Source organism: Centruroides sculpturatus, unplaced genomic scaffold, assembly GCF_000671375.1.
Source record: "Centruroides sculpturatus isolate CEXI.00-Female unplaced genomic scaffold, Cexi_2.0 scaffold128, whole genome shotgun sequence".
Classification (NCBI taxonomy): domain Eukaryota; kingdom Metazoa; phylum Arthropoda; class Arachnida; order Scorpiones; family Buthidae; genus Centruroides; species Centruroides sculpturatus.
In genome coordinates, this window is record NW_019385268.1 from 1,018,937 (window position 1) to 1,029,969 (window position 11,033).

Below are 11,033 nucleotides of genomic sequence, written 5' to 3' on the forward strand. Positions count from 1 at the left end.
GCGATGTGTAGTTTTGGCTAAAAAGTGAAATATAGGGACAGACACGTCCATTTTTATATATATATATATATAGATTAATTCATCCTTAAATTTGTATTATATCTTTAATTTTAACTTATTGTTACCTTGAATATTGTCAAATGAGAAATGACAGACAACATATTTTGAGAATCAGTTAATTTTTTAATGTTTAGAAAGTTACTTAAAATTTCATTAAAATTCAAATTAATTGAGAACAAGTATATTTTTAAAAACTGTCAATAATTCTAACAGTTAAAAACCTAAAATTTAATTATAGAAATAAGGAATGAAAAGCAGGAATCATAAAATTTTCAAATTGTTTCTAGTATATTATATTACAAAGTATTCTTACCCGCAACTTTTTTTATCCTCAATTTAACTTTCTTAGTAGGGTTAATCTTGTAAGCCTCTTTAAATAATTCAATGGCATTAGAAATCTTCCCATCTTTTGCAAGTGCTTTTCCACTTTCTTGTAGTTGATGAAATTTATCATTTAATTGGTCAGTTAAATAATCTTCATTTTCTGACATTTTTTAATATTCTAAATTTCTAATATAGTAACTGGCCTTGTTGAAATGTAATAGTTATTTTTTTGAAAAATATTCAATTAAAGTGGTGGTTTGAATTTCAAATCAATAATTATCTGAAAAAAAAATATATAAAAATTATAATGACTAACACAAAACCTTTCACACTTTGTTTCTAGCAGTTTAATCACTAAGTACAAATGTTTTCAGGCATTTTGAATGGCCTTCTTCAGGTACAATTAGGTCCGATTGAAACATTGGTTAGAAGATATTCAAATGGCGTCACTGTTTACATAGGTTTCTTCTTACTAGTGACGTCATTGTTGATAACAAAGTTTAGATGATATTGACGTCGTTAATTTTCTTTTGATATTATTATTTAAGGTATGAGAACGACTATTGATGAGATAATTGCTAAAATTGGAAATAAAACCGGAAAAAAATAACGTGATAAGTTAAGAAAATGCTCTAAAGATTGTGACAAACTTGGTGAGGGTGGATTGGCCTATTTAGTTTAACTGGTTATCAAAGAGTGATTTCCATGCAGAGGAAAGCAAGTCTGCATCTCTGCTGTTGATACAATTCTCCTTGAGGAATTTTGCAAAGATTTGAATGGTTTCAATTGTCAAGCATAAGTATAATAATCTTAGCCTCTTCCCATTTGGCCGTTATATTTGGTTCACTTGCAAATTGGGCTAGGGTGAAATTGAACTTTTTGTTGTAGCCTGTGTGTCATATTTGCGCTCAGCTATCCTTTTTTTTAAGTGATCTGTTGGTTGAGCCAATGTATGTTAATTTTTGTTTGGATTAGGTCTGTTGTCCTCTAGTGGGACCGTGTAAATCCCTGGTCTTCTGGCTTTGTTGCATTTGTCCTTGGGATTAGCCAGAAGTTTATAAATCGTAGGGTTGCATTTGTACGAAGACAGCTTTGACCTTCTTGGTTATGATTTTAAATGCTTGGCTCATTCTAGGGTCAAAATTTACTACAATGCACTTACCTTGCTGTTTTAGGTCTGGAATTAACCACTTTGGTTTTCAAGCAACTATGTATTTTTTGCGCAAATCTATCTATTAATTTACCGTTGTAACCGTGGGCTATGGCGATGTGTTTGATGTGTTGAATTTCTTGTAGCGCATCCTTAATGTTAGAGCAATGGGTAAAAGCTCTACGGATTAGAGCCCTGAAAGCAGATATTTTATAAGTAAACGGGTCATTCGAGGTTGCGGGGATGAAGAAAGATTGACGATTAAGCTTATGGAATACCTTTGTGGCTATACAACCATGATTCAGGAATATATTGAGGTNCGTTGAAAAGAAAGATGGCCCACAGAAAAAGTTGCAATTCTGTTTTCGAGATAGTCTTTAATAAGTTGGTATATGTTGCTGGGGCATTGTAAGGTTCTAAGTAAATAGTAAAGTACATATGTATATAAAGACAATATATAGAGCGTAAATCCTCTGATTCTCTCCTTCTGCCTCTATCCTGGAACCAAAAGTCTGCAAGCGCGACCGTTTGTGTAAAGAAAATTAACGGGCAATCTGGTTTCTGTGTCTATCCTTAAGACACAGTGGTGTCATCCTGACAGGGTGCCAAAGAGGTGCCGATCCTGCAGTCACAATAGCATAAAAAATCTATAATCTAAACTATCAGTTCTTATCATTTGCCTAATGTATCAGCATAAAATATATTCCATGTACCTTTGTATTTAAGGAGATGGTTGATTCAATACAAAAAAAAATATTACTATAGGAAATCCTTGTTAATTTAAACTCGGATATCAAAATCCCATTACTTCGTAACTGTACTTTTGTCCCAGTGGGGAATATAGAGATTTACACATTAAAGGCAGCCATACACGTTAAGTTAATCCTTTGAGGATTAACCATGCATGTCCGACCTTGAGTAATTCCTGATAGTGCGTGGGGGAAAATTTAACAGTTTTGGCGAACTGTACCGACCACCGGAGTAGAATCGAAAAACCATTTGATTTTCCTGCACAGTGTCAGACTGCGCAGGCCAACCTTAACGTGTGTGCCGTCATGTCGTTCAGTTGTGAGACCGCTGAGTAGTTAGAACAATNTGACGATTAAGCTTATGGAATACCTTTGTGGCTATACAACCATGATTCAGGAATATATTGAGTTCAAGAAAATGGGCCATCCTATCATCCTGTTGGTCTAACTTTAACTTAAGCCCAAACGGGTTATTATTCACAATTTGCAGTACTCTGTTTAAATCTGGCTTGGATCTCCAAATAATATCATCAACATAATGTGTGTAAATGATTTCTGTGTTGAAGGATTCTAGGACTTGGCTATCTAATTTTCTAACAACTAACTCACAGAGGTCTCCAGAGAGGGGGGTTATCCATTGAAACTCATCTTTTTCGAAGATAGATTTGCTGGTTGAAGGTGAAAAATGAGGTGTAGCACATTAGATAGGATAGTTCTGAAACCTGCTAAAACACGGTTCCATTAAATTGGAACCGTGCTTCTGTGCCCTTAGAGCCGCCGCAAACTAGCGCTTTGCGAGAGCAAAACCCTAGCAAACATGCGCTAGCACAACCAATGACGTCGAAGGCTCCGCCTTTTTCTTTTTGCCCGTGCTGTTTTTCCTTCGCTAGCGCAGCGATACGAGAGTACGCTCGCTGTTCACAGAATTCAACAACTAGAGCATTTACGCTAGCAAGAGAGAGTGGGGAAGACGGATGACTACATAAACATGTCACATATCGATAAAGAAATAATAGAATTTTATCGATGTACAGTACGTAAATTACACGATTAATACATTCAGTATTGAAAAGAAAATAGTATAACCGTTGTATGTAAATAGTAATATACAGTATAAATAGTTTTCGGCTAGTTAAGCCTAGTAGGCTTAACTAGTAAACATGTTTTTTTCCATGCTGTTTCAAAGTTCGGAACTAAAACTAACTGATTACAAGTATAGATTATAATAAAATCTTGTTCTATTGCCAATCTACATCTGTGGAATCCACGTCATGTGGACTACGTTACGCAAGCAAATGTTGTATAGTTTGCGGCTGCTTCGTACCCGCGTAGCTTACCTATCAAAAATGGCTCATAGTATCATGGGAAAAAAGGCGGGGCTTAGGAGCGCGAGCAAGCGTGCGCTAGCTCCCGCATCCTGTAGTTTGCGACGGCTCTTAGAGATTTCCTCTTCCAAGCCTCTCCACCAAGCCTGAACAGCACAAGCAGGTTTTAGAACTAGCCCATCTAATGTGCTACACCTCATTTTTCACCTTCAACCAGATGATATTATTTGGAGATCCAAGCCAGATTTAAACAGAGTACTGCAAACTGTGAATAATAATCCGTTTGGGTCTAAGTTAAAGTTAGACCAACAGGATGATAGGATGGCCCATTTCCTTGACCTCAATATATTCCTGAATCATGGTTGTATAGCCACAAAGGTATTCCATAAGCTTAATCGTCACTCTTTCTTCATCCCCACAACCTCAAAATCCGTTTACTTATAAAATATCCGCTTTCAGGGCTCTAATCCATAGGGCTTTTACCCATTGCTCTAACATTAAGGATGCACTACAAGAAATCCAACACATCAAACACATCGCCATAGCCCACGGTTACAACAGTAAATTGGTAAAAACAGTAAGAAGTAAAAAATATATTCCACAATATGATTGGCACAAAAATTGAAAAGGATAAAAACAGATAATATAGTTTATAATGTACAGTACATGCCAACCTCTATATCATTACATAGGAGAGACCCTAGAACCCTAGGTAAAAGAAAAACAACATGATGCTGCTATACGTCTTAAACATAAACAATCACCATGATATTATTGCACAGAAAAGACAGATTGCACAACAGATAAAAAATTCAGCAACAAGTTGCATGTCTTTCCCAGCTATTATAAGATCTTATTAGAAAATACCTTTTATAATTTTAATTAATCTATCTGTTATGAGATCTTGTTAATAATAAGTTTTTATATTTTAAATTACTATAAAATTGCAAAAAAGCTTAATTTTTAAGGGTAGGGATGAGTTTTATAAAAAAAAAGTATAAATGTGAATAGTGAGTAAAATCATCATTAAGTCTGATCCAACTAGAGATACACACAATCCCTTTTATTGTCCCACCCCGCTGATTTTTAACCACTAAAATTTAATAGCATCAATGCCCCTCATAAAGAAGCTACCATGCCAAATTTAATTACTTAATCTTTACTTCATCTTGAGATATTAAACTAGATACCAATATACACTCACATACATATTCATGGAATATTTTTGCCATTTTTTGTTTTATTTACTTTTTTGTATTCCAGAGGTTTCAAAATCGGGATATTTGCAAAAAACTTGAAAGGTCAAATTTCACACGATTCCAATACTTTCCCTTGTTATGTATACATAACAACTAGGAAAGTAAAACCAGATTAAAGTTTGACACCATAAAAATGACAAGCAAAAGGAAATTTAAAGAACAGATAGCAATCAAGAAAAGTTTATATAAAAGAAATCAGTTACACATGTGTGAAGGAAAACAAATCACCAAGAGATGGTATGACATCAATCTCTTGATCATGGATAATTCTGGGAACAGTGAATCTGTTGGCCACAAGGTGGTTACATTTAGAGCAACATAAAGTTTACTTATATTAATTAAATTATCAACAACCGTGAGGCAGATAATAGTGAGAGCTTATCAGACCAATGATGGGCATAAACACTCAGGAATCAAAATGAAAATGTTTAATAAACACAAAACTGACTACATAAGTATGGAAATGAAAAATCCTTACATAGAGGACTATTTTCTATCAGAAAATGGTCCCTCATCAGTTGGTATTAACTAAAGGTTTTAGTATATTTACTAAAAGTTTTGGTAAGTTTACATTTAAAGACTAATAGACTATTATTATAGTGTGAGAGCTGAACTTAGTGGAATAAATTATTAAAAAATTTTTCGTTGAGAGAGAAAAAGGTTAGAGAAATAAACAACAAAACGACATTTAAAAAGATCATTAAATTGTTTTCCCACTGACTTATTTCCTGGTTGAAGATGATACATTGAATGTGTCACCCCGGAATCTACGAAGAGAAGAAAAAAAAACAACTATTGGTCAGTGGTGGAAAACAGTCCTAATAAGGCAGTGGAAAAAACCCAACGATACCCCCTTTATAAAAAGGAGGGGTAGATGTGTCAAAGACAGTCTCTACAGTTAAGCAAACTATAGGATTACATGTGTGGATTAGCCGCTGCCAGGGACATTTCTAATCACTGCTGTGCAGGAAGACCAGCGTCTAAGAAACCTCATCGTTCTTGAGACTCAAGGACTACATTTCTTACTCTCCTAACTTATATCAAGGTATTTTTCCTCGTGCGAAGTAAATGTAAACTCTCTCTCATTAATATGAGTTATCAGGAAAGAAGTAGCTCTGTTAACTGAAATCAAACATGATTTGTATATAGTTTAAATAGAACAGTAAACGTTACGTAAACAGTAAAGTATATATGTATATAAAGACAATATATAGAGCGTAAATCCTCTGATTCTCTCCTTCTGCCTCTATCCTGGAACCAAAAGTCCGCAAGCACGACCGTTCGCGTAAAGAAAATTAACGGCCAATCTGGTTTCTGTGTCTATCCTGAAGACAGTGGTGTCATCCTGACAGGGTGCCAAAGAGGTGCCGACTCTGCGGTCACAATAGCATAAAACATCTATAATCTAAACTATCAGTTCTTATCATTTGCCTAATGTATCAGCATAAAATATATTCCATGTACCTTTGTATTTAAGGAGATGGTTGATTCAATATAAAAAAAAATATTACTATAGGAAATCCTTGTTAATTTGAACTCGGATAGCAAAATCCCATTACTTCATAACTGTACTTTTGTCCCAGTAGGGAATATGGAGATTTACACATTAAAGGCAGCCATACACGTTAAGTTAATCCTTTGAAGATTAACCATGCATGCCTGACCTTGAGTAATTCCTGATAGGGTGTGGGGGAAAATTTAACAGTTTTGGTGAACTGTACTGACCACCGGAGTAGAATCGAAAAACCATTTGATTTTCCTGCACAATGTCAGACTGCGCAGGCCAACCTTAACGTGTGTCCCGTCCTGTCGTTCAGTTGTGAGACCGCTGAGTAATTAGAACAATGTCTCGTGAATGTTTAGAAGAATTATTTTCTATAACCTTATTAACTTTTATTATTTATAACCTAAAAAATTAATTTTTCAGATTATAAATAATTTTCAGATCAAAAATTTCTTGGGTAAATTAAAATTATAAATAATTTTAATATTTAGAAAACTTCTCAATTCATTTCTTCTGTTTTCATAAAACATCTTGATACTCTATATCNTGGAAAAATGAACCAAACACTTAAAAAGAAGTTAATAAAATGCTTTTCCTGGAGCATAACTTTATATGGAGCAGAGACTTGGACCTTAAGGAAAAAGGAAACAAACTACCTTGAAGCATATGAAATGTGGTTATGGCGAAGAATGGAGAAAATCAAGTGGACAGAAAAGGTTAAGAATAGAGATGTTTTAAATTTGGTCCAGGAACAGCGATCTCTTTTAAAAACAATACAAAGAAGAAAAAATAACTGGCTAGGTCATATATTGTGAGGAGGAGGATTATTGCGAGTGGCATTAGAAGGAAAAATTGATGCAAGGAAACAAAGAGGAAGAAAAAGAAAAGTATTGATAGATGATGTTTTACTAGGCAAAACATAAAGAAATAAAAGAGGAAGCCCGAAATAGAGAATTTTGGAGAAGGAGGATTCTATAATTTGACTGCTTTCCACGGACCTGTCCTAAGACAGAACACCTATGAATGAATGAATGTTCGATCCAGCCAGTTATATCCGATGGTTTTTCGTCTATAAAATTTAATCCGTGAGTTTTTTTGGTAGTAAAATTGACTTGCCATTGTTCTTTCGCTGATAATTGATGCTTTTTAACAGAATCTATAGCCCAAGATTTCTCTTGAAAAATTAATTTTGTGATCTGAAATAATTCCATTAAAAAATTATTCGTATGAGAAATTAATTTTGTGATCAGTGCTACCCAAATCACTACTACTATTTACACCATAGACTTCTATGCACACTTTTTTCCCACGAGTTTTAATAGAATTTGTTGCCAATATACATCCAAGAACAGCCAGTATGTCATCATCAGATGCCATGGCCGACTGACTAATTGAGAGACAATGGCGTAGTGAACATAACTGGCGCCCCCTCCCTCCAGAAACAAATCTTGTTTGTCTTGGAGACCATTTGGCGCCCCTCTGCAAGTGGTGCCCAGGGCACGACGTCTCGTCCCTTGAATTTCGAACTAACGAGGATTTCCCACATTACATTCGTTATTATTTATTTTCATTTTGTACTTAGACCTAGATCTCAATAACCGTAGTTACCGAGGAGGGATCGTAAAACGTAAGTTTTGTTAGGGTTAAGGTCTTTTATCATTTACTTTTAACGATAAGCCAATGATAATTCGTCCGTTCACAGCGCAGAATAGGATGACAAATTATACATACCACTAAGCAATGTTTTCAAAATACTTTATTAAAGTTATTATTAAGGACACAAATCACAAAGCAGTTTACAGCACACAAGTAAGAAAACGAAACCGAAACTAACTTAAAAAAACGGGGATATCAATCTTTAAAAATCGGGATGAGATCTCGCACTCTTCTCGCGAGCACTATCGTTGAGGAGTTGTTGATAAACACGGACGTCTAACATCCCCCACTAACTCCGAACACGATGAATGCACATTTAANTGGTTGAAGATGATACATCGAATGTGTCACCCCGGAATCTACGAAGAGAAGAAAGAAAACAACTATTGGTCAGTGGTGGAAAACAGTCCTAATAATGCAGTGGAAAAAACCCAACGATACCCCCTTTATAAAAAGGAGGGGGTCGATGTGTCAAAGCCAGTTTCTAGAGTTAAGCAAACTATAGGATTACATGTGTGGATTAGCCGCTGCCAGGGACATTTCTAATCACCACTGTGCAGAAAGACCAGCGTCTAAGAAACGTCATCGTTCTTGAGACTCAAGGACTACATTTCTTACTCTCCTAACTTATATCAAGGTATTTATCCTCGCGCGAAGTAAATGTAAACTCTCTCTCATTAATATGGGTTATCGGGAAAGAAGTAGCTCTGTTAACTGAAATCAAACATGATTTGTATATAGTTTAAATAGAACAGTAAACGTTATGTAAACAGTAAACAGTAAAGTATTCATTCATTCATTCATTTCATTAAAATAACATGAGTTACATTTCCTGATTTCGCTGAGCATTATCAGGATTTAAAAACACTAACTAATTATGACAATTAATACAGCATATTAATATGCATTTTACATCCTTATCAGCGATGTCAGTCTCATAATCAATGTTAGGGTTAAGGTCTTTTATCATTTAACTTTTAACGATAAGCCAATGATAAATTATACAACGATAATTCGTCCATTCACAGCGCAGGATAGGATGACAAATTATACATACCACCAAGCAATGTCTTCAAAATACTTTATTAAAGTTATTATTAAGGACACAAATCACAAAGCAGTTTACAGCACACAAGTAAGAAAACGAAACCAAAACTAACTTAAAAAAAACGGGGATATCAATCTTTAAAAAACGGGATGAGATCTCGCACTCTTCTCGCGAGCATGGGCGTAGCGAGGGGGGAGCCTGGGTGGGCACGGCTCTCTCCAATGAACCTGGTGCCCACCCCCAGAAAATCACAGCCGAAAAAGTGTCGAGCCGATTTGCAAAAAGAAAGAAAAACTTAACGCTAAAAATAATAATAAATATATAATAATAATAACAATGAAATATATATATAATAATAATAATGAAATAATTCAATTTTGTGTNATTTCGAACTAACAAGGATTTCCCACATTACATTCGTTATTATTTATTTTCATTTTGTACTTAGACCTAGATCTCAATAACCGTAGTTACCGACGAGGGGTCGTAAAACGTAAGTTTGCCCAAAATGCCACATTCGAGATTACCGGTAGCATTTCTATACACCCGCAGAAGCAGGATTACAGAATTTTCAAGAATTATCTAATTGAAATATAGTTGGCGATCCCAACAACACAGGAAATTTTCTATTATGTTTGTTTATAACTTTCAAAATTTTACTGCAGTCTTTATTTTCCAATTAAAAAGGAAACTTCAAACTGGAAAAAATGTACAGGTAATAATCACACAGATACCCTTTGCTTTATGCCAGTAGTACTGTACATTATAAACGACAAAGGTTTTTGAACAGGTCGAATGTCAGTCATACACGTTCCATTTAGAATGTTCATTTTAATCACTTTCTACCTTCGAACTCAATTTAGAATTTAAATTATTTTTGAAATAGAACATTATTAGTTCACCAAATTAAATTTTGCAATTAATATATTCTACCCGATGATCTTTACCCTTTTGAATTTTCCTTCCTAATAAAAATCTACACGAAATAGAAAGAAATAATCAAATAAAATGAATTACGTACGTTAGTCACAACAGCAAATCTCTCTTTCTTCGGTTACGCGTTCGTACGAACGAATCGAGCTTCCACACATTCAATTTTCGTTCCAAAATTTAACCAACGAACGACGTTGCCAGATAGATGTAGTGCAAACTTTTAAGTAAATGAACATAAATTAATAATTACGCGAAAATAGATGTAAATAAACATTTCATTAAAAAATAAATATTCCTAGCGGAATTTGTGTCTTCTATTTTAAAAACAAATAAAATCCACGGACCCCGTTTTAAGCTGGCAGACGAAAGTTAGCGGAATGAATGGAAAACTTGTTGAAAATCCAGCGCTATTTAATTGCTGATATTTATTTTTTAAAAAGTTATATAGTCTTCTAGCTTAAATAAAAGTTAGCAAAATAAATACGGATTCGGTTATCGTCAATTTTTTAAACTGTTTCCGCCCTGTCGGGCCGGTTTTGGACCGTTAGCCGCCTGCGAATTCAAAAGCTAAGTCAACGCGCGAGAACCTACTATGTTGAGAGGGGGAAAATCCATTAAAATATTTCATATACAGTATATTTATTTTAATTTTATTCAAACGAGCCTCTGTTCAAAGTTATATTTCTGCGCCGCCATAAAATACAAGTTGCAAATTAAAATGAAATTAATTTAATTAAATTTTTTAGTTAGTACATAAATATACATAAGTATGTACAAAATTTATTTAAATATGAATATCTAAATTAATAACGTTAGTGCTCATCTCTTTGTTTATTTAAATAGGGCTGCAATTTGAAAAAAATTATACATCTATAAATTTCCACCTTTGCCCTCCGTTTGTCTGTCCTTCCTTCATCTCCAGAACGGAGTTAGATACATGAAAATCAAAACCAAATATATAAAGCTTAGGGTCTGGATGTCCCGATTAACGATATACGATTCAAAAAGATAATGACCGGCAGAAG

At 34.4% G+C, this 11,033-nt stretch overlaps 1 long non-coding RNA gene across 1 annotated transcript; it reads right to left on the reverse strand.

Annotated features, from left to right (window-relative positions):
• Window positions 1-388: 388 nt before the first annotated feature.
• On the reverse strand, window positions 389-10,534 carry LOC111636933. Its single transcript, XR_002758619.1, has 3 exons — window positions 10,353-10,534; window positions 10,097-10,225; window positions 389-664 (listed from the first exon to the last, which is right to left on the reverse strand). It is a non-coding gene; the product is annotated as an uncharacterized LOC111636933 (long non-coding RNA).
• Window positions 10,535-11,033: the final 499 nt, after the last annotated feature.